The sequence below is a fragment of the Mauremys reevesii genome, linkage group 11 (genome assembly GCF_016161935.1).
Source record: "Mauremys reevesii isolate NIE-2019 linkage group 11, ASM1616193v1, whole genome shotgun sequence".
NCBI lineage: Eukaryota > Metazoa > Chordata > Testudines > Geoemydidae > Mauremys > Mauremys reevesii.
In genome coordinates, this window is record NC_052633.1 from 12,940,401 (window position 1) to 12,964,787 (window position 24,387).

Below are 24,387 nucleotides of genomic sequence, written 5' to 3' on the forward strand. Positions count from 1 at the left end.
GCAGGGTTACATATGGCACATTGCTGTTGGTTAGTAGGAAGTACTCCTGTGGGAATTCTGTGGTAATGCGTACGCGCAGAATTCATGTCCCCTGCAGATTTCTTTGTTTTCCCACAGAAAAATGACTTTCCAACAGAGAGGCAAAGGGAAGCCATAAGAGCAGTCAGGCGACCCTCCACAGCAGTATGTTTCAGGTGCCCAGGACAGCTGGCACTGAGGTTAAATCACTGTGGGGCAAGGGGCGGGACTGGGGAAGACACGACTGGTGGCTCCTACCTGTGCCAGGCTCTGCTGCTAGTCCCAGCTGGGCTGGAGAGGACAGGACTGACTTTCCCCCTGCATGGCATCTGGGGCTGGGTCAGACCTACCCCCGAGTTCTCCCCAGGCTGTAGGAAGCTCTGAAAACCCCCTCATACCCAGACCATCCTGCCAAGCCTCCCCCACCTGCACCCAGACGCTCCCCCCTCAATACGCCCCACTTCCCCTGCACCTGGACCAACCTGACAAGCCACCTGGATCCCCACCCTACTGAGCCCCAACTAGCTTCACCTGGATCCCCACCCACTGAGCTCCACTCCCCCAGCATCTGGACCCCCCCTGCTGTGCCCAGGGGCGGCTCTACGTTTTTGGCCACCCCAAGCAGTCATGTGCGGGAGGTGCCCCGGAGCCGCGGGAGCAGCGGACCTCCCGCGGGCATGACTGCAGAGGGACCGCTGGTCCCGCGTGGCTCGGCTGGACGGTTCGCGGGTCCGGCGGCTCCGCTTGAGCTGCCGCAGTCATGCCTGCGGGAGGTCCAGCCGAGCCGCGGGACGAGCGCCCCCTCCGCAGTCATGACTGCGGCAGGTCCGCTGGCCCAGCCTGCCGCCCCCCCCGGCCGCAGGTGACGCCCCCTAGATTTTGCCGCCCTAGGCACCAGCTTGTTTTGCTGGTGCCTAGAGCCGCCCCTGGCTGTGCCCCAACCACCTTCACCTGGACCCCCCTGCAGAGTCCCATTACCGTTGCACCCAGAACCCTCCAACAAGCCCCTGTGCATCCAGATCCCCCTAGCACCCAGATTGCCCTACACAGAACCCTCACAATCCACACCTGCATTCCCCCCACACTTGGATCCTGCCTTGCTGAGCCTGCCTGCCCACACCTGGTGCACCTGGCACGGAAGGGCAGGGCTCTGGGGTGTTTCTGGGGCAGGCCTGGTCCTTGCGCTGCATCAGGGTTGGGTGTAGCCTCACCTCTGAGTCCGTGTCCCAGGAGTGGGGAGCTGCACAGCAATCTCCTACCTCTGTGCAGCCAGTGGCCTGTGATACCCGATGTCATGTTGGAGTTGCCACACTTATTTGACAAAACTTGCAGCATTTTTAATTTTTTGGCACAGAATGCCCTCAGGAGTAGTAGGAAGGGAAAGGGAATGCAGCCCATTCCCAGAGAGGCTGGCTCACCCTGCTGGAATCAATGCCCCTTTTTGCACAGGGGCGGCCCCTTCATCCCCCACCCTTGGTGAAAAGCGAAGCTTATTACTGACCTTAGTTAAATGGCCTTTAGCTCCTTTTAACATAAGAACATAAGAACATAAGAAAGGCCGTACCGGGTCAGACCAAAGGTCCATCTAGCCCAGTATCTGTCTACCGACAGTGGCCAATGCCAGGTGCCCCTGAGGGAGTGAACCTAACAGGCAATGATCAAGTGATCTCTCTCCTGCCATCCATCTCCATCCTCTGACGAACAGAGGCTAGGGACACCATTCTTACCCATCCTGGCTAATAGCCATTTATGGACTTAGCCACCATGAATTTATCCAGTCCCCTTTTAAACATTGTTATAGTCCTAGCCTTCACAACCTCCTCAGGTAAGGAGTTCCACAAGTTGACTGTGCGCTGCGTAAAGAAGAACTTCCTTTTATTTGTTTTAAACCTGCTGCCTATTAATTTCATTTGGTGACCCCTAGTTCTTGTATTATGGGAATAAGTAAATAACTTTTCCTTATCCACTTTCTCAACATCACTCATGATTTTATATACCTCTATAGTCTTCTCTTTTCCAAACTGAAGAGTCCTAGCCTCTTTAATCTTTCCTCATATGGGACCCTCTCTAAACCCCTAATCATTTTAGTTGCTCTTTTCTGAACCTTTTCTAGTGCTAGAATATCTTTTTTGAGGTGAGGAGACCACATCTGTACACAGTATTCGAGATGTGGGCGTACCATGGATTTATATAAGGGCAATAATATATTCTCAGTCTTATTCTCTATCCCCTTTTTAATTATTCCTAACATCCTGTTTGCTTTTTGACCGCCTCTGCACACTGCGTGACATCTTCAGAGATCTATCCACGATAACTCCAAGATCTTTTTCCTGACTCGTTGTAGCTAAATTAGCCCCCATTATGTTGTATGTATAGTTGGGGTTATTTTTTCCAATGTGCATTACTTTACATTTATCCACATTAAATTTCATTTGCCATTTTGTTGCCCAATCACTTAGTTTTGTGAGATCTTTTTGAAGTTCTTCACAATCTGCTTTGGTCTTAACTATCTTGAGTAGTTTAGTGTCATCTGCAAACTTTGCCACCTCACTGTTTACCCCTTTCTCCAGATCATTTATGAATAAATTGAATAGGATTGGTCCTAGGACTGACCCTTGGGGAACACCACTAGTTACCCCTCTCCATTCTGAGAATTTACCATTAATTCCTACCCTTTGTTCCCTGTCCTTTAACCAGTTCTCAATCCATGAAAGGACCTTCCCTTTTATCCCATGACAGCTTAATTTACGTAAGAGCCTTTGGTGAGGACCTTGTCAAAGGCTTTCTGGAAATCTAAGTACACTATGTCTACGGATCCCCTTGTCCACATGTTTGTTGACCTCTTCAAAGAACTCTAATAGATTAGTAAGACACGATTTCCCTTTACAGAAACCATGTTGACTATTGCTCAAGAGTTTATGTTTTTCTATGTGTCTGACAATTTTATTCTTTACTATTGTTTCAACTAATTTGCCCGGTACCGACGTTAGACTTACCGGTCTGTAATTGCCAGGATCACCCCTAGAGCCCTTTTTAAATATTGGCGTTACATTAGCTAACTTCCAGTCATTGGGTACCGAAGCCGATTTAAAGGACAGGTTACAAACCTTGGTTAATAGTTCCGTAACTTCACATTTGAGTTCTTTCAGAACTCATGGGTGAATGCCATCTGGTCCTGGTGACTTGTTAATGTTGAGTTTATCAATTAATTCCAAAACCTCCTCTAGTGACACTTCAATCTGTGACAGTTCCTCAGATTTGTCACCTACAAAAGCCAGCTCAGGTTTGGGAATCTCCCTAACATCCTCAGCCGTGAAGACTGAAGCAAAGAATCCATTTAGTTTCTCCGCAATGACTTTATCATCTTTAAGCGCTCCTTTTGTATTTTCATCGTCAAGGGGCCCCACTGGTTGTTTAGCAGGCTTCCTGCTTCTGATGTACTTAAAAAACATTTTGTTATTACCTTTGGAGTTTTTGGCTAGCCGTTCTTCAAACTCCTCTTTGGCTTTTCTTATTACACTCTTGCACTTAAGTTGGCAGTGTTTGTGCTCCTTTCTATTTGCCTCACTGGGATTTGACTTCCACTTTTAAAGGAAGTCTTTTATCTCTCACTGCTTCTTTTACATGGTTGTTAAGCCACGGTGGCTCTTTTTAGTTCTTTTACTGTTTTTCTTAATTTGGGGTATACATTGAAGTTGGGCCTCTATTATGGTGTCTTTAAAAGGGCCCATGCAACTTGCAGGGATTTCACTTTAGTCACTGTACCTTTTAACTTTTGTCTAACGACACCCCTCATGTTTGTAGAGTTCCCCCTTATGACATTAAAGGCCACAGTGTTGGGCAGTTGAGATGTTCTTCCCACCACAGGGATGTTGAATGCTATTGTATTATGGTCACTATTTCCAAGCAGTCCTGCTATAGTTACCTCTTGGACCAGCTCCTGCGCTCCACTCAGGATTAAATCTAGAGTCGCCTCTCCTTGTGGGTTCAGCTGCTCCATGAAGCAGTCATTTAAAGTATCGAGAAATTTTATCTCTGCATTTCGTCCTGAAGTGAAATGTTCCCAGTCAATATGGGGATAATTGAAATCCCCCACTATTATTGGGTTCTTAATTTTGATAGCCTCTCTAATTTCCCTTAGCATTTCATCATCACTATTACTGTCCTGGTCAGGTGGTCGAAAATAGATCCCTACTGTTATATTTTTACTAGAGCATGAAATTTCTATCCATAGAGACTCTATGGAACCTGTGGATTCGCCTAAGATTTTTACTTCATTTGAATCTACACTTTCTTTAACATATAGTGCCACTCCTCCCCCTGCATGGCCTGTTCTGTCCTTCCGATATATTTGAATGATTGTGTCCCGTTGATTGGTCTCAGTCCACCAGGTTTCTGTGATGCCTATTATATCTATATCCTCCTTTATCACAAGGCACTCTAGTTCACCCATCTTATTATTTAGACTTCTGGCATTTGTGTACAAGCACTTTAAAAACTTGTCCCTGTTTATTAGCCTGCCTTTTTCTGATGTGCCAGATTCTTTTTTATGTGATTGTTTATCATCTGATCCGGCCCTTACATTATACTTCTCATTCCTCTGCTCCTGACTATAACCTGGAGATTCTCTATCATCAGACTCCCCTAAGAGAAGTCTGTGTCCGATCCACACGCTCCTCTGCAGCAGTCGGCTTTCCCCATCTCCTAGTTTAAAAACTGCTCTACAACCTTTTTAATGTTTAGTGCCAGCAGTCTGGTTCCACTTTGGTTTAGGTGGAGCCCATCTCTCCTGTATAGGCTCCTCCCATCCCAGAAGTTTCCCCAGTTCCTAATGAACGTGAGCCCCTCCTCTCTACACCATCGTCTCATCCACACATTGAGACTCTGCAGCTCTGCCTGCCTACCTGGCCGGAACTGGGAGCATTTCTGAAAATGCCACCATAGAGGTCCTGGATTTCAGTCTCTTCCCTAGCAGCCTAAATTTGGCTTCCAGGACATCTCTCCAACCCTTCCCTATGTCATTGGTACCTACATGTACCACGACCACTGGCTCCTCCCCGGCACTACACATAAGTCTATCTAGATGCCTCGAGAGATCCGCAACCTTCGCACCAGGCAGGCAAGTCACCATACAGTTCTCCCGGTCATCACAGACCCAGCTATCTACATTTCTAATAATCGAATCTCCCATTACTAACACCTGCCTTTTCCTAGAAACTGGAGTTCCTCCCCCGGAGCAAACTCCTCTGTGAGAGGCAACCCCAGAACCATCTGGAAGGAGGGTCCCAACTATGGGAAGGTTTCCCTCTGCTCCCATTGACTGCTCTACTTCCCTGGGCCCTTCTTCCTCCTCAACAGCACAGGAGCTGTCTAAGCGGAGGTGGGACAATTCTACTGAAATAAGGGTGTCCGCACCCAGGCTTACACCAAACTAAATCAGGGGGTTTGGAAATGATTTTAGTTAAATTGGATTCAATGCCTAGAATTGCTGACGGAGGAATGGCGGTGGTTATCCATTTGTTGGGAACATTTATAGTATGATCCTGAAGCATTACTGAGATTATTCTTAGACCAGAACACTGTTTCCAAAGGTGAGGAGTGAGGTAGCAAAATGTCCAGATGAGACAGCGTTATTTAGGCTCATAGTACCAGAAAGGACTTCAGAGAGACGTAAACAAGCTGAGTCAATGGTCAACCTTATGGCAAATTAAATTTTATGTTGACAAATGCAAAGTAATGCACATTGGAGGGAAAACTGTAAACTACTTATACCTTACAGGATTCAAAACTACCAACTCAAGAAAGGGACCTGGGTCCCTTGTATACCACTCAATGCACATCTGTGGTCAAAACAGGTAACAAGATGTTACTCTGCCTAAGGAATGGGATGGAGAATAATATGGAAAATATTATTACACCATGATGTAAATCAATGGTGTGGCCTCTTCTGCACCCCATCTCAAAAAGGATATTGCAGAATTAGAGCAGGGTTCAAAGGAGGACAATTAGTATGTTCAAGGGCCATATGAAGTGAAAAAACCAAGTGCTTGCCTGAGAAAGGAGATGAATAAGAAGGGATGTGCTAAAAGTGTATAAAATATTGAAAGGGATAGAGAAGGTAGATTGGGAACTTCTGTTCTTTCTGTCTCATAATACAAGAACAAGAGGACTTCCAATATAATTAAAAGATGGGAAATTCAAAAGCAATTTGCCATGTATAACTAAACTGGAATTCATTGCCGCAGGTAGTGGTTGAGGCCAAGAACTTAACAAAAGTCAAAAAGGGATTGGATAATTCTATGGGAATCAAGATTATCCCGAGGAGTTATAATTGACAATGAAAATGTTTGAAGATATTAAATCAGGTGCTTTAGGTCTCTTCCTGCTCTCTAATAGTTAGGTTTTAATCTAAGGTTTTTATCCCTAAGAGGCAGATTATCCCACAGCTGCCAACTGTGGGCTTCTTTCTGATATCACATTTGCATAATCTAGTTTAAGAGCTAATTAGGCCTAAAAGAGAACTGGAATAGGTCTGCGGTATGGATCGGAAGGTCATGGGTTCACCTGTACTGATAACACAGATGAGGTTCTTTCACCAGCCTTCGAAGCATCTTGTACTGGCTACTGTCAAAATCAAGACAGTGGACTAGATGGGCATTGGGTCTGAGACATTCTGGCAATTCCAATATCCCTAGCATTCCGTTTATGTAACTGGAAATGAGTTGGAGGAGGGAGAAGACCTTTAAGAGGCTCCCAATTAGAGTTGGGCAAAAATCTTTTTGTGGAATCTCTTCCCCTCCCCCACTGAAAAATACAGATTCAGATAAACTAAAACAATTCCCTAACTTGAGCTGATTCTGGCAAATTGGTGGCGGGTGTGTGTGTGTGTGTAGGGGGAGGCGGGGGGAGATAAATTTCAGAAATATCAAAATGGTTTGTTTCAGCGTGTCTGAAATGAAACAATTTGACATTTCAATTTGGAACGATGTTTTTGTTTCTGAATTTCCCTCATATTTTTTTTAAGAAAGTCTATAAAAACCTTGAAATGAAATGCTTTGTGTTGACGCCACATTATTTTTTAACACAGCTCAGCCTACCCTGATTAATTCCAAGGGCTATTGCCTTCTCAGAAGTATTTTGATGAGCCCCAGGGATACGTCTGAGCCAGCAAGGATGATTAAGTAGCATCTGGAGAGGTGGTGAATTCCAGGGAATGCAGAGAAATCATCCCAATCCACCCTTAAATTTGGTGATGGGACTTTTTTAACAAGGGGATCCTGGGAGCCCCAAATATCCTCCTCTGGCATATCACCCCTTCTAATTAGCTTTAAAAATAAGCCGCCTCCCCAGTGCTTTGTCAAACACTGGTGTCCCAGGGTGATATTTTGCCCTATATTTATGATCCCAGAGAGCAGCAAAAGACATACAAGGATTAATATGGTCAATTACTTTACCTTCATACTTCTGAGCACTGGGTTAAACTCTGCCACTGAATAATTGTATCTGCAAAATACATTTATTGGAAGAAACGAGAGTGGGAGAGAACCTCACAAAGCATGTCTCAACAATTTTATACTCTTCTTACAGATTGTTGGAATTCAAATGCTGCCCAAAGGGAAGGTTTGTTTTCTCTGTTACCAACACTGAGGTTCATGAACACTGAGGCTCTGCTCTTAGGCAAGACAATGGCCGAAATACATAGAATTTTTTAGAGTCTTTTTTTTTACACACCCAAGAAGTAATATTCCCTTTTCTCTGCAGCAGTTGTAGCCACCTGCTTATTGAAGAAGCTTTATCAAGTTCAAGATCTATTAAACTTTCTTGTTTGAAATCCAGTAGAGCCAAAAGGCCCTTACTGAGACAGGGAGAATGGGGGGTTGACTATTATTTGCATTCTAATAGACCTGGGAAGCCCCATTTTGCTAGGCACTGAACAAACATATAATAAGAGATCTTGCCATCTAAACAGATGAAGAGGGGAGACGGAGGCACAGAGTTAAAATGATGCATTTAAGATCACATAGCAGGTCAGTGACTGAGGCAGGAATAGAACCCAAGTCTTCCAACTCACAATCTACAACCTGATTCACTGGATTACATTGCTTTATCCACACTTTGGGAGTCAGAAATTGACTTCGCTTTCATAACTTTCTAGCTTAGCTGCAAGCAAGCCCATAAGACTAACGTATAAGTCATTTGAACTCCAGATATGACCTTTTAGAAAAGTTCATTTTTAAAGGGGGGGGACATTTATGTAATCAATCTGATCTTGCTCACAAATATGGTTTTGAAATTGATTGACAAATGCTATAATTTTCCTTGAAGAATTTCATAAATGTACTGACTGCTTGGTGGGTAAAATTGATCAAAAGGGTTCCTTTTCTTGAGTTCCAAATTGATTTCCTTTGTGCATTTCTCTTTAAAAATATATTTTTTTAAATCTTTGGCTAGAGAATATTAACTTATGTCAATGAATAATTTGAGAAATATGTTTTATAATAGGAGATGTATTGCTTACCATTTAGTTCACAATCTATTTTCTTTGCTATACCACACGCACTGAAAATAAATGAAGAGGAAGAACGGTAACATTGAACAGAACTCTGTTCTGCAAAATCACCTTTCACTTTGTGTTATGAGTATTCTAATAGGGGGCAAAACCAAGATAGATTAGTCTCTTTTTGCAAAATTCAGTTAGGTAGTGGTTTTGGATTCATGGGATCTGATTCTGCACTCACTGATGTAACTCAATTGAAAAACCAGGCAAACAGAGTGGAGAATCAGAGTTATGGTGCATAGAGATTGATTCTGGGATTGGGAAAGTGATACTAACAAATGTATTTCAGTTTGAAAGTCACAAGTGTGCAGTAGAAACAAGGAAACAGTTGTAGTTTGTTTTTATTTTTTATCTCATTGGCTGTTAAGTGGAGCAAGGAGATTTTAAAGGGGACAGACTCAGAAGTAAAGAAGGTCAAACCTGGAATGATTGTGGTTTTCTGTGGTCATCTTTAAATTTTGGTGTCACCTGAATCCATCTTCGCTACTGGCACCTTGGAGGGATTCTAAATTCTTCTATGGTATTGTTTTATAGATTCCAAGGCCAGAAGGCAGCATTGTGATCATCTAGTCTGACCTCATGTATGACACAGGTCAGAGAAGTGCCCCAAAATAATTCCTACAGCAGATCTTTCAGAAAAATATCCAATCTTGATCTAAAAATGGTCAGTGATGGAGAATTCACCACAACCCTTAATAAATTGTTCTAGTGGTTAATTACTGTCACTGTAAAAAAAATTTATACCTTATTTCCGATCTGAATTTGTCTAGCTTCAGTTTCTACCCTCTTGATCATGTTATTCCTTTCTCTGCTAGTTTGAAGAGGCCATTATTAAATATTGAGAGACTTGTATCTTTCTCATACGTTGTAATTGAGTCACCCCTTAACCTTCTCTTTGTGAAGCTAAATAGATCGAGCTCTTTGAGTCTATCACTACAAGGCATGATTTCTAACCCTATAAGCATTCTTGTGGCTCTTCTCTGAACCCTCTCCAATTTATCAACATCCTTCTTAAAGTGTGGGCACCGAAACTGGACATTGTTTTGACACCAGTGCCAAATAGAGGTAAAATAACCTCCTGCTCAAGATTCCCCTGTTTATGCACCTCGGGATTGCATTAGCTCTTTTGGCCACTGAGGCACACTGGTTGCTCATGTTCAGCTGACCAACCCCCAGGTCTTTTTCAGAGTCAATTTTTCAGAGTCAATGCTTCCCAGGATAATGCTTCCCATCCTGTAAATATGACCTACATGCTTTGTTCCTATGGGTCCTAAATTGGCCCATCTCTAATTTTAAGAATAAATTTTCTAAGCTGTTGCTATTATAAAGCCACAAAGAATATAACCCATAGTGCCAATGGCCCTGTCCTGCAGCCATTCTTCATCTGAGAAATCCTATTGTTTTCATGGGGATGCCTCATGTGAATCAGAGCTGCTGGATTGGGGCCCAAGTCAATGTGAGTAAGGCAAGCAGGATTTTACTCCCAGTATCTATTTACTGGGATAAAATACACTAACTGAAATTTTCAGTCATTATGAAACATACAACACTGAAGGCCAAATGAATTGAAGGGACTAGTAGGTTGCTGGAATGTGAACCTTCTTCCTGTAAGTTACGCCACCTCTGGTGCCCTTGGATTTACACTCCTCGTACACATCACTCAAGTAGATAACTTTAATGTATACCTTCTTACACCGTGTCCTGATATTCTGCTCTTCTGAACCCTTAGCATGTAAATTACACCTGTTTATGCTCTTCTGCACTCCATGGGCTAAAGTCAGAGGATGACATGTAATGTAAATATCACACTGTGAGTGGGTGCAAGTTGCACAGTAATTAAGTGGGTATGAGTCTAAGGCAGTGTAATTTACAGATAGAGCGAGTTGGAATAAGGTGTAAATTACACCAATTCAGGCTTCTTTAGGTTCACATAGACTCACCTCTGCATTTAGACCTGAATCTTAAAACCGCTTGTGGCATATGACTACTGTAAAACCTTGAACAGAAATCAAGCTGACATTTTTACCTTATTTCATAGGGTTTGCTGTATGTATCCAAAAGGATGGTGTTGTGGTGTTTTTGTGTTTCAGCATATAGCCCACTAGGGGACAATGTTGTACTTTGCACTAGAAATTATCTCTCCAGCAACCCAGGATGTTCCTATCTATAGTGCACTGGAACAGGAACTGATTTGTCTGTTACAGCAGTGAAATACCATGAGTGCAGTAGTTTATTAAGAATAGAGCAAAATTGCTGGTATGGTTTCTAAGGTCAACATTCAACAACAATATCCGAAGAATTTTTGTTTTAATTTTATTATGGGGATTGCGGGTAGAAGGAACTTCTCAGCAGAAAAGCTGTCCAGCAGCACCCATATAAAAGCAATGTTAGGAAATAGCGTCTAAAAGCTGTAGGGTGGTTTTTTTACAGAGCAATTGAGAAGAGTATATTTATTTAGCAATTGAATATGTTCTTTAAACTGCCAATCCTGGGCACGCCCATATTTTATTAGAGACATAGACTATACAAAGCCACATACTGCATGCCTGTGAATTAGCAATGAGCAAAATCCTCAGGACCACAGTCGTCGTCATTGGGCTTCTTTATACATTGGCACAGCACCATCAAAGTCTGGCCCAGTATATTTGAGTTGCACTTGAAATGAGTTAATTCACAAGAGCTCCTTGATCCAATAACAATATTGTTTCAAACAGCCTTACTGGCTACAGCACCTCAAAATAAACATTCTATAACCCGTTCTTTAGTTTTAGCTCATGCAGCATGTCTGTGCCATTACATTAGCATATGAACCTCTTACTGTCACTCACTTTCAAATTAGATGGTCAAAAGTTATCATCTCCCTTTTTTCCCCTTAGTTTCCCTTTTATTTCCTTGCACTCAAAGTTTCCAGCAGTTTTAAAGACCTGGTCCTGTAAGATGCTGAGTTGCCCTCAATTTCTATTGAAGGCTGTGGGGCAGACTGATCTGACTTTCACCAGTATGAACCCGGTGTAACTCTATTTTAGGAAAAATTGCTCCTGATCTATGGGGGTTCAAATGCAATCAAAATCTGGCAAAATTGGAGGTCAGGTTGCTCAGAGCCTCATGGGATCAGCCACAGAAGAAGAGCAAATGGGCTGTGAATAAATGTGTAATTTGAGTGGCATAAAGTGTTTAGAACATTGTTGCAAAGCCCTAGATGCTACATTTTGAACACCTCCTGTGCAGTATTTTGACACTGACATTTAGGGAGGGGGAGGGAAGGATAAGATTTTAACTACTTCTAGAATTCTAGATAGTTGCAATCAGTGAACATATTTGCCACAGATAGGGTGGCATTTTCCGAGGTACAATGAGTGGTTAGCCCCCAACTCCCATGCTTTCTGATGGAATCTTGAATGCAAAAGCAGGTCTCATCTTCTCCTATATAGAAAACTGTGGAAGTCTTTCATCAGTACCTTGAAAGGATAAAGGATTAAGTGGACCCTGCCAGAATGTGAACCTCTGATTCAAGGGAGTCTAGGAAATATTTAATACCTGAAGCTTATACTGCTATAAGCCTCCTGCTCCAGAAAGTTTGCTAAGGTAAACAGAATGAATTAGCCAAGTACGACAACAATTATCCTGGATTCTTACATTCTTCTGGGTTAGCCTTTGAAAATTTGGACCAAGTTCTGCTTCTGTGCAACTCCTTAGTTGAATAAACCCTTCAAGAGCAGTACTCGTCCCCTCTTTCTAGCTCCCATTCTGCATTCCTATGCTTCTGAAATCATCATACTTTTGTGAAAATTAGAAAGCAAAAAAGCAGTGGTCTAGCAAGATGTATCATCTTAAGTAATACTCTAGAGTGGGTGCTATCAATTAATGTCTTCTGCTTGGTGGCACTAATGTACTCTGAATGTACATTCAGGGCTTGCCCAAGGCAAGACTCCTGCTCCTGTAAAACATCTCAAGATTGAGTAGTTGTCAGGAGCAATGAAGGCTTCTTGGCTCCTCCCTGTTTGAAGTCTCAGAAGACTTCTCAGAAAGAAGTCCCTTGCAGAAACAGCTTGTATTTCATGGCAGTCTGACTTGCTTATAGACGGTGGTTTATTTTCCATGGAATATGCTGTGGAGCTGAAAGTGTGTCTTGGTCTAATATGATGTTTAGTAATCCTATTAATAATAGAGTAGTCTGCCTTATTCTTCTGTACTGAGCAACATGGACCATGTCAACAAGGTGATCCAACTCCATTCTCTTCAGTGGTGATTCAACACAACTCCAGCAAAACTGAGACCTTAGAGGAAAGTGCTTTCAACACTGGGCAATTTGCTCAACTTACTAAAGGAATGGAGCATCATAATAAAACTGTTAATGTTCTCTGGGTTATAAATGAGGTTTGACTGTTACGAAACATCCACCTCAGCTGCATCACGTAGTAAATCTTCAAATTGGGCAATGCCGAATTAATAAGTCGTATCAGTCAATAATTAAGAGTAGTATATACATGATAACCACATGAAAGAACAGCTGCTGAAACAGACCTTGGAGTCTGGATCAGCAAATGGAGGAATTTAATGGACTGGTTCAGTGAAACTTTGTTTCTATTGAAATTTTAACTAACCAGGATTCATCAATTAACACAATTTACTGAGACTAGTGTATTTCTGAAATTCTTGCCTTTATCAACAGATACATCTTTGCTCACAGAGTAAGATTTTTCATGTGTCTCTTCTCTCCACGACAACTGATAATAAATACTAGCACTTTCATTTTGAACCCAGCAGCCAATCCTTGATTATTTTTGAAGAAAACGTTATTCCGTCAATGAAGTTGTTTTAAAATCAGATTACATGCAAGTGAATTAGCAAGGTTAGATTTTTCTTTATACGCCTAGAGATGATACAATCCAGGTGTCCGCATGGCTATATGTGCTTTCAGTTAGAGGGAAACATTGCTCAGCTGTCTGTCTTGTGGTTAAGAGTAAATATGCTTTTAAAACAGAATTCAAGCTGACTATTAACAAATTGGCATAATGTTGACGGTAGTGGTTTTCTGTGTAGTGGGAGGCATAATCTAGTTAATGTCACAGAGCAGAACAGAAGATGCAGCACTGAAATTTACATCTGTTTTATACATAGTGGCAGCAGAGATTCCCACAGAAATTACAAACCTCATGTTTCATTTTTGTGGGAGGCTTTTTAATGAAGAAGCACACACAAAATTTGATCAGCAGTTAGTCTGGGGAAAGAAAGCCAAGCACACTGATAAAGAAACTAGCATGAAGATAAAGACAGAGTTTCACAATTCATGTATCTAAGAAGTGTGCATGTTACGGATTTTTTTTTTTAATTTTTCTCATCAAAGTGATGGTTGTCTTAGTTGTATTTTTCTCAAAGCACATAAATATTTCTGTTGGCAAATGGGACATTTCACTTTCCATAAAAGCTCCACAATGATCCTGTTAATAAAAAGAAAAAAAGATTTAGTGTCAAGGCAAAGTATTTCCAGCATATAGTCATTTTCAACAATCCATTGAGTCAGCACCTCTAAATAGCCTTTCGTTTCTCCCTGTAGTTCAGATTAAATTGTTGGAATTTTTGTGCATTATTAAAAATGAAAAGAAATCATAGCCCGTTATTTTAAAGATGGCTGCAATAAAAATTTAGATTATTCAAATTTATCAAGTTTATTCTATAAGGCAGTAACTACAGCTATTTCTTTTTAATACTGAGATTCGCTGGATTTTGCATCTCGTTTACAATCATAAATAAGCAAGCTATTTACATGACATTGCTACAGGGAGGGGAAAAATGTTATATAAAAATAAAACTTTATCTATCCAATGGAGGGAGACTTAATGAGAGAGTATCCGAGTAAATACCAGCTTAACATAATTCTTAAATTATACACAAATAGTTTCAAATGAGATGTTAAATTTTTGCCCGTATAAAAATACAGATTTTTCTCTAAGGACCTACACTTGTTCGTTCATTGGCTTTGAATGAGTAGAAGAGCAGATCTGGCCAATTTGATCTTAACATGATGATTTCTAAACAGATATTATTATACTTGGCTGTGTGCATTCATCTAGCAAGCGCACGTGCACATATGCTTTAAAGGCCCCTGATCTAACAAAGGACTTAAGTACCTGCTTAACTCTAAGAACTTTAGCACAGTGAAGTTTCCATTGGGGAGTTTTGTCAGAGACTTTAATAGGACCAGAATTTCACTCATTGACTTCAGAGTTAAGCATGTGCTTAACTCCTTGCTGGATTGAGGCCCAAGTTTGTAAGTGTGACTGACATAGATTTAAGCACATATTTTGTTGGGCTGAGTTGATGGAAATCACTACAGGCATTTCCAAGGATACACCATGTAGGAATATTGTGAAAAATATCTGAAAAAGCCTGGGTCAGATTCACTGTTACACTCTGGCTGTTTTACAATGATCTGTTGATACACAGCAACCGTAAATCCTTCAACTGGCAAAACCATGAGTGAGTTGTACAAATTATCCTGAACAAGTGGTTCTTTGCATCATGCCACTCCATCCTGTGGTCTGCATCTGACCGAAAAAAGTCAATATGGAAACACTGGAGAGGGTTTTTTTGTAAATGTTGGGTACCAGGAAAAAAAGCTATCCTATCCACTTCTCGTGCCAGGTCCCTTGGTTCTGACTTGGTGTCCAGCAAGAGGGAAATTGTGATCAGTACACACACAAGATTTCCAAAACTTACCTAAAGCCCTAATCCTGCAAATGGCTCTGTAGAGATGCACCTCCCTGCCCTCCTGGAGCCAGATGCCAGATCAGGGCCTAATATACTATTTCTATACACAACAATTTCACAATTGTTAGGGACATTTCAAAAGCACTCAACATTGGTCTAAACCTGATCCCACTGAAGAGTATGATAAAACTCCTATTGACCTCAATGGGAGCAGAGCCAGACCAATACTGAGGGCACAGTATTATGGCCTGGTATCTTGGAACTATTCAAGGCTTAGTAAATTCTGTGCCTCCCTCTGGGAGGCTGGAAATCACTCCTTCCCATGGCATAAACTTCCTATTTCACACCTAACAAGATTGTGAGACATCAATCTCGTAAATCCCACATGTGCAAGGATTGATTTTTTTTGCACCTCTGACCATTATAACTTTGTGGGATGGGAGCACATTCAAGTGGAAGGAAGTTTATATTTTAAAGATGTTTGAAGTTCTGAATGTTCAGAGTTTAACTTGGGAGACTGACTAGGGGGCAGAGTGCAGGTGAAACCGTCAAACATGCATAATTAATGCAACTCTCACATTATTAGTAGAGATTGGTAGTCTCAATGCCTGTTCATCTTATCCCATGGGTATTCCTATGACACCTACAGCATGATCACATGTTTTATATGCTGGTACATAGCAGTGTTAGTTGCATTTCATGAGTTGAGGACAGATTAATTTCTTATGAATAGCAAAGTTATGAGTGATTTATATGGCTATCCAAAATGAGAGCCAGTAAAACCTACACACTATCACATACTATCTGACATTTGTTTTCATTAAAGGGGGCTTTCGTGCCAAGAGTTTAAACATCTTGGAACTTTTAAAAAAATGTTGGTACTATTTTTCATAGTCTCTGCTTGTTAAGTTAAATTGCCTTACCGCACATTCAAGGTTCCTGGCCTTGCAGAGAGAAAAAAATGAGAACAAATGGATTTTAAATCACAAAAATAGCAAACTAGCTTTTCTGTAAATCAGGTATTTTGAAATTAAGGTTGGCAGTCTAACAACCTATCAGAGGTAGAGAGAGATTCCTGATATCGTTTTAAGGGGGAAATTTTAAGATTCTCCAATGAGATGCCATTGATGTTGCTAGCTGGAATGCTTGCTGACCTAAAACATGTTACTAGCTAGGGAGTAAACATTTTAAATTCCATGTAACTGCAAGGGAAAATGGGTAGGTGTGTAGTAATTCCAGTTATGGACCAAGAAATATTTTTGTGGCAGGTTTATATTTATATTTAATATATGGTAGCTACTGGAAAGCAACTCAAATGTTTGGATATTCAGAACCAGTCCCAGCATAGATTAGTGGGCAGAATGCAAAGACCAACAGGGGAAGAAGAATTGATCCCATGGTTTTGCATTTGAGGATATGCTGAGAAAGGGTCTGATGTTGTGAACCTTACTCTCGCAAGTGGTTCCATTTACTTTTAATGGAGTCACTCAAGTGAGCAGGGACTAAGCACATAATGGGAACTTTGCAGGATCTGGACCAAAAACATTTTTTCACACGATTATAACTTTATATATGGATTGTCTACTATCAGAGGTGCTATCAGGCAGTGTAAGGAAGCCTTAATGTAAATAAGACTTGGGCCCCAGGGTGTCTATGCCTGTGGATCCCTGCTGGGGTGGAGCGTGAATGGAAGAGTATCGTCTCTGCAGCAGGGCGAACATGCCTGTTATCCTGTGTAAGTCCATCTGTGGGTTGGGAGAAAACAAAGTGGGTGGGGCACGGAGCCATTAGGTCTCCACCAAATTCCTTCCTCACAACCCACTAGTCTGCGCAATTTACGGCGCCACGTCCTATTTGTCAGTTTGAGCGAGGTGCTGGGGTAGCCTGTGGAATCTGAGGAGACACGGGGAGAAGGGCTTCTGTAGGCTCTATGCTGTGCACAGCCCGCTGCAAGTCGAGGAAGGGATTGTGAGCAGCAGAATGGAGACAAGACTCTCTGTGTGGATGCCTCTTGTCTTCAATAGATCTGAGAGATTCTTTGGGCTGCATCTGAAGGAAGCAAATGCAATGTTCAAAGTTATTCCAAAGTAAGATCAAAACAGGGAGCTCAGTTTTTACTCAGGCAAACATCCAATGAAGTCCCTGGTAATGGAGGAATTAGTATGGACCTCTGGATTTGGCCCAGTGGTTTGTGGGTGTGTATTTGCTCATTATCTTAGTTATTTCAGCACTAGATGAACAAATTACTAGCTCTGTTCGAAACCTGCCTTGGTAGATTTTTGCCATTATGCCCCTCTATGCTTTCTTAATTTCTGCTTATTTTTCTGTAAGCAGCCTACTAGTTGCACTTCATTTGTATTGGGTTTTCTTTATTCTGCTTTCTAAAACTGGTGAACTTTGGAGCCACAATTATTTCTCCTAGAAATTTCAGCCCCAATCCCACCACTTTTACTCATGGGAGTAGTCCCATGGGAGTTAATGGAATTGGTTGAAGACGAGTAAGGTATGCAGGACAGATTTCTTAATTTCCTTCTGCAGTGCTCTAGGATATTGAGAAAGTCATGGGGAAGGACAAGTAATAGTGTGAAGGGATTTGCATTGTTAAGACGAAAGAGCTCATAATTGTGTAGTTATACCTTATACCTACCAGGATTGTTCCTTGGCTCAATCCTCAGATGGTGTAAATGAAGTGAAGTCAAATTAGACCAGCTGCAGATCTGGAGTGGAATCTCTGCCAAGCAATCAAATGTCTCTTTCCATATTGCTCATGTAACAAATATGCCGCTCTCTAATACAGGGATTTCTACATAGTAGGATTGTAGTAACCAGCGAGTCAAGCTGCAGTCCCTTGATTTATTATTTCAACTAGCCTAACTGACAGAATTATTCCTGTATTATACAACTGGGGTTTAATACCAGACCATATGATAGTTCCTTGTTCAATATTTGACACATTTAGTTGAAAACATTTCCATTCGAAGCAATACAGTACTTTGCCTGAGAACGATAGACAGTTTGGAGACCTTCTATAGGAGTACCCTGTTAGAGTCAAAGGGGCTGTTAAGGTGAGTAGAGGCAGCAGAGCTGGGACTCTAATTAGTAAACGAAGATAAGGAATGGCAACACTAAAGTGCCTGTTAGAACTCTCTTCCCCTCCCCTCTCTTTTGCTGTGGTTACTGGTGTAAAATGACTAATTTCTAGAGCCAATCCCATGTTGTCACTCTGCACACAGAACTCCCATTAATGTCAATGGAAGCGCCGCACAGAGGCAGGCAGTACACTGAGGCCCAAAGGGTGGGACTATTGATTTACCTCTTGTGCTTAGGGCAGAGAAGAAGAATTAACGTATATGGTAGATCTTGTTTCCCAGTGGCAAGTTAGACATTCCAGGGACTGTTTTATGCCAGGTGTGTTCTCCTAGGTGGGAGCTGTTAGGGTGAAGGGGCCTTGCCAATAGCCCAAGAGTGTGACACTTTGTTGGTCTAACTCTGCCATATAACAGTATAGTTACAGAAAACTACCAAATAAGCCATAAGGAGAAAATATGACTAGTATAGCATGCGTTTCTCGTTAAAAGTAAAATTATAACTATTTATTTCCCCCTGAAATAACACCACTCATCTCAAAAAATGCATCATCTACCATGCAGGAGGACTGAATTCACCACTTAAAATAACAGTTTTAAAATTATAAAATGTAAGGCGTCAGATTCAGGTAGGTGAGTCACAGAGATGTCCATAAACCCAGAAGCTTACTGGCCCCATTCCTGCTCCCATTCATACAGCCAATAGGCATTTTGACATTGATTTTATTGAGAGCAGGAATGAGCCAAAATCTGCTACTCACCTTTAGTGCTATAGTTCTGGATGGGCTAAGGAAATACACATTTGTGTGAGCAAGGTGTGTATTTGTGGAGAAAAGCAGCTTATTTTGGCCACCATTGGGCGTGGCCTGGGTACAAAGCAGCATAAAAGGATCTTGGGTACTTCCTGTGGATGGCTTTGTTATTTGTACCTGAATTCACTAGTGTAAACCACAAATTGGTTGTGCATGCCTATGCCAATGTTACAAGGATGTGATTTTGAGTAACCAGAATTTGGTCCAAAGTATATCAACGTTAGATAGTCAATGTGTGCAACGTCTATATTAGAGTTGCAACTAGCTACAGAAATAAAAGTGGATGCAACAATTTACCAGTATCTGAACAAAATAGAATCTAAATGGACTGTGCAATAAGCCCAATAGGAACAAACCACCCATTGACCAGTTATGAAAACAAGTCAGCGTGTCACTGGGAAGGAAAAGAACAAAGTGACAGAAAATTCAGCCTTGAACATAATGACTGAGGAAGTGAAAGAGCAGGCTTGTGATTTTTTTGGAAGCTGATTGCTATATCGTGGGCCTGTCTGTATCAAGAAATTCAGCGATCAAACTTGGGAAATTATGGAGATTTGCCCAAGAACATTGGAAACCATTGTCAGAGTGTAGAGGAGTGTTATAGGTCAAGCAGAAGACATTGTTTTTAAAAGGAGTAGAAGGAGAGCCAGGGACTTGCACAGGTGCAAGGAAGTTGTTGCAGGTGGTGGAAGTAACGTGGCAGAAGGATCCACTCCTGTGAAGAAGAAGAGTGTAGGGAACAGCCTGAAAAAAATAGGAGGAAAAGTAGAAGATCTTGTAGACAGTAAGAGAGACACTGTGCTTGTTTCTGACATGAAGGAGATATCAATACAGGTTTCCAGGGCTGGGGATAACATGTTCCCCTTTCTAGATAAAGCAAAGAAATTAGTTGCTGCATTTTGGAATTTGGAGAGTTGAACTAGAGAGACTGTAAAAGGAGAGAAGTTTGAGAGTGAAGATGAGTTACATTAGTGGAGGTTTAGGATTGGGATTATCCATCTGATGCCTCAGAGATGACAGAAGGTAGATTTACATGCCTAGGAAATGTCCAAGGCTATAGTCAAGTGAAATAAAACTAAAAGTTGGAACAATGTTAAGCCCCAGTTCTGGGAGCCATCCTTACTCATGAAAGGCATGCAATGATGTGCTTAATGTTAAACAGGCACTTACGTCCCGGTAATGTCTTAAATGCTTTCCTGAATCAGGGCTCTAGTTTGCAAGAAATGCAGGTTCTAAGTTTTGCTTTTTTTTCTTTTCCAGTTGGATCATATGAACGACTATACTGGTCAGACGAATGATCTATCTAGCCCAGTATCCTGTCTTCCAACAGTGACTGGTTTCAGAGGGAATGAACTGAACAGGGCAGTTTATTGAGTGATCCATCCCTTGACATCTGGTCCCAGCTCCTGGCAGTCAGAGGTTTAAGGATACCTAGAGCATGGGGTTGCATCCCTGACCATCTTGTTTAATAGCTTTTGATGGACCTACCCTCCATGAACTTATCTAATTCTTTTTTGAACCCAGTTTTACTTTTGGCCTTTACAATATTCCCTGACAACGAGTTCCACAGGTTGACTGTGTGTTGTGTGAAGTACTTCCTTACGTTTGTTTTGAACCTGCTAACTGTTAGTTTCATTGGGTGAACCTGTTCTTGTGTTATGTGGCTGAGTAAATAACATTTCCTTATACACTTTCTCCATACCATTCATAATTGCAGACCTCTATCAAATCCCCCCCGAGTCATCTTTTGACTTAGTTGAACAGTTCCAGTCTTTTTACTCTCTCCTCCTATGGAAGCTGTTCCATCCTCCAATCATTTTTGTTGCCCTTCTCTGCACCTTTTCCAATTCTAATATTGCTTTTTTGAGATGGGGTGACCAGAACTGGAAACTTCAACCTACACACTGAAGTGCCCGATTCATGAGGTTTAAATAATGTTGTTTTACCACGCTCTAAAGGACCAGTCTCTTTCAGGATAAGGATTCCATAACATGTTTCCTCATGCTTTGGTGACATTTTTGTTCCACTCAAACAAGAATTCAGCAATAGACAGACTACTGTTTTATAAACAAAACACAATGGGCCTAGTGTTTATCAGATCAGTTGGCTCAAGTGAATAGCTGACTTCACAACCCTCTTGTCACTCCACTTTGCTCTACCACTTGTGTTATGATATCATCTTCTAAGTCCTGCAAATAATGGCTGATATCTACCTACACTGCATCCATTGTAGATAAACAGAAAGCATGGGGATATTAACAAACCAGCTGAGAGCCCTTTTCTATAGATTCAGAAGATGGATATGCTCCTGCTTCCACTGTCTCTCTCCCCCACCATCCACCACTTAGTTATCTCGGTACGAATGAGAGAAAGATAATATCTACATTTTCAAAAGAGATGAGTAATTTGGGGTGACTCAGTTTCTGGGTGCCCAACTTGAGATGTGTTAAAGAAGCCTGATTTTTCAGAAAGCACAGAGACAATCCACTAAAAATCAGGCCCTTTAGAGGAGACCCAAGTACAGTATCAAAACATCACTATTTTTTTTTAAATCCTAGGCCATGTACCATCTATCTGTCCAGGTAGATAGCTAGACAGGAGAGCTTTTTACATCTTGCATGAGGTTTCCAGTGTGCAACATGCACAAGAGGGGGGTATGCTGACAAACTGTGTATGCCCAGCAAAATATCTTGCTTGTATTTTAAAATACATTTTTTTTGTTTCAATGAGCATTAGTGTTTTTTCTAACCTGCTTTCCCGTGAAGATGCTTCCCTTCAACTTCTTGCTGTACAGAATATATTGCTTGGTAACTAGCACTTCTTTCAATAAGGATGACAAGGGGAGTGTCTGTCTTTGCAGCTGACACATGCTTTCTTTGTCAAGTTGCATAGGATTCCACTGTACAAGGCACAAATTCTCTCCCATACCAGCAGCTAAACAATTTGCCACTGATTTATGCATCCTTCTCCAGCCTACTGACCAAGTAAGAACCCTGCTTCTTACTCGGTAGCTTGTTATACATTCACCAGCCTGGCTATTGCTTTCTGCAATCTGAAAAGGCATAGAGATTAGAATACAGAAAATGACTTACATGTACAGTATATAATACCTCTCAACTAGATAGTTCCTGCCCCAGCAAAGCAGTTTGTAATCTGTCTTGTTCTGTGTTTGTCGAGTAGCTAGCACAAAGGGGTCCTAGGTTCTGACTAGGGCTCCTGGCCGCTACAGTAGTATAGCTAAAAATTCACACACTAATTCATAAACTGAATTCAATGTGGCTTCAGCCTGGTTTAAAAATCTCACACCCACCACTTACTGGCTTCCATAAAAACACACAGCTCCAACACCTCCTTGCATATGCAAATGTGGGGTTTTTGAACACACAAATTTGTGCATCCAAAATTATAGGCATATATTTAGAGACTTCTTTGGAAAATCTGGTCTTATGTATATAGGCATCACTTCACATATCCTAACCCTCCTATTTCACTGAAATGCAGCAGTTTGTAGTGAAACACATCATGAGTTCACTAGCAATCAAAACCATTACAGAACAGTTGTAAAGAACACGAACAATTCTTTATCAAATTCAAGTCACAGGGATAATTTCATAGGGAAGGTAATTACCCAAAAAAAGAATTTGGCCAGGACATCAGGATTAGCGTATGTATTCTTGTAAAACACGATCTTTAATTAGATCAAATTTATAGGGACTTGAATTCAAGTGTCATCTGAAAGACAGCACCTCTTGTGGGACATGGCATTGGTTCATCAACAATGATAATAGCACATTGCCAAAAAGTAAGGTTCCAGTGGAAGAGCTGTACTTGGGAGGGAAGGGGGGGTGGAAGCAAAAGTGATGTGATGCAAAGGCAGGGCCAGATTTACTAATTGGGTGCTAGTGGCAGAAGATTTGCCAAGAGAAATAGCAAAGAGGTACAAGCTGTCTGCAATTCCTTCTCCAGGGTGGTGTCTGACCAGGGGCTGGGCCAGCCCATCAGTGGGGATCCTACCCAGAGTCCCAGTTGGATTTCAATTTACCCTCCCATGGCAGAACACTAAGGCTTCTGAATAAAATGGTCCTGGAAACAGGTCTAGATGTTTTGTAATTGATTAGCAAGAGACGGCTGGCTTCAATTTTCATTCTATATAGGTTCTTCCACCGCACTCATCGCTGTAGTATTTGAGAGCCTACAGTTAAACTCCTCAATGCAGTATTATTATTGCTGTACTTAGGATTCTCAGTAAAAGCGGCTGGATTTTGCATTGCAGTTCCCACTGGAATCTCCAGAATGCATCAGATTAACAGTCCATCTAGTTCAGCGTTCTCTCCCTCTGACAGAGGCCAGCATCAGCTGCTTCAGAGGAAGGTACAAAAACCCCTGCGGTAAACATTTGTGGAATAACCTGCTCATTGGGAAAACAGTACTGAGATTGGCATATGCCCAGAATCACGAGAGGTTTATATGCTTTCTAATTTTTCCCCTATGTAATGTAACTGTCTAACCATATCAATGTCTGATCCTGTTTCTGAATCCTGACAAGCTGTTGGCCTCAGGTATCTGGTGGGAATGAGTTCCGTGGGATAAGCGTTGATAAAGGATAACTTGGTTTTGCTTACCTTTATCATCTCCTCATCTATTCATCACTTCTCTGAACAGTTCCAATGTTCTCAGTTTCTCCTAAAGTCTCTCCTTGCCTGTAGTCATCTTCATCACACACTTCCAAACACCTGCTTGGCTATATCCTTTTTTAAAAATATAGTCACAAAACAGAACACGATAGTCCTGATGAAGAGATACTGTTGACTTTCCTAACAACTGAACACTGTCAGTATTCTCCATCACTATTCAGCCTGGCATTATGTTTGCACCGTGGCCTGCTATTTCAATCATGGAAACTGCAGCCCCTCTGAAAATCAAACCACTGCTTGAAAGAACCGAAATATGGATTTAGGAGTCTAAACTGGTCAATTATTTCTTCATTTTATTAAATTGCCTTTAGTCTTGGACTTCATTTGTGATCCTTCTTCATTCAACCTTTCAATAAAAATATTATTTAAAGTCATTTCATGAATAATTAGAAAAAGTTACAGCTGTACAGCACTAAGAAATACTTGAAAAACACTTTCAAATTAGCTGGAGTAGGAGCATTGTCAGATGGACTGGAAGTTATCTTAAGGATCATAAATAAAGGGTAATG

The 24,387-nt window shown here is 41.4% G+C and overlaps 1 protein-coding gene and 1 long non-coding RNA gene across 4 annotated transcripts in view; one reads left to right on the forward strand and one right to left on the reverse strand.

Moving 5' to 3' along the window:
• Window positions 1–9,073, reverse strand: part of LOC120374438 — a 30,090-nt gene extending 21,017 nt beyond the window's left edge. The window contains exons 1-3 of one of the 2 annotated variants that reach the window (XR_005586096.1): window positions 8,996–9,068; window positions 8,537–8,577; window positions 7,473–7,521 (exon numbers count right to left, since the gene is read on the reverse strand). This is a non-coding gene — a long non-coding RNA (uncharacterized LOC120374438). Of the gene's footprint in view, window positions 1–7,472; window positions 7,522–8,536; window positions 8,578–8,995 lie in introns of both variants that reach the window. The other variant, XR_005586097.1, reaches the window with a different exon arrangement.
• ERBB4 (erb-b2 receptor tyrosine kinase 4) overlaps window positions 1–24,387 on the forward strand; it is a 1,095,893-nt gene that overhangs the window by 99,293 nt on the left and 972,213 nt on the right. The window lies entirely within an intron of this gene.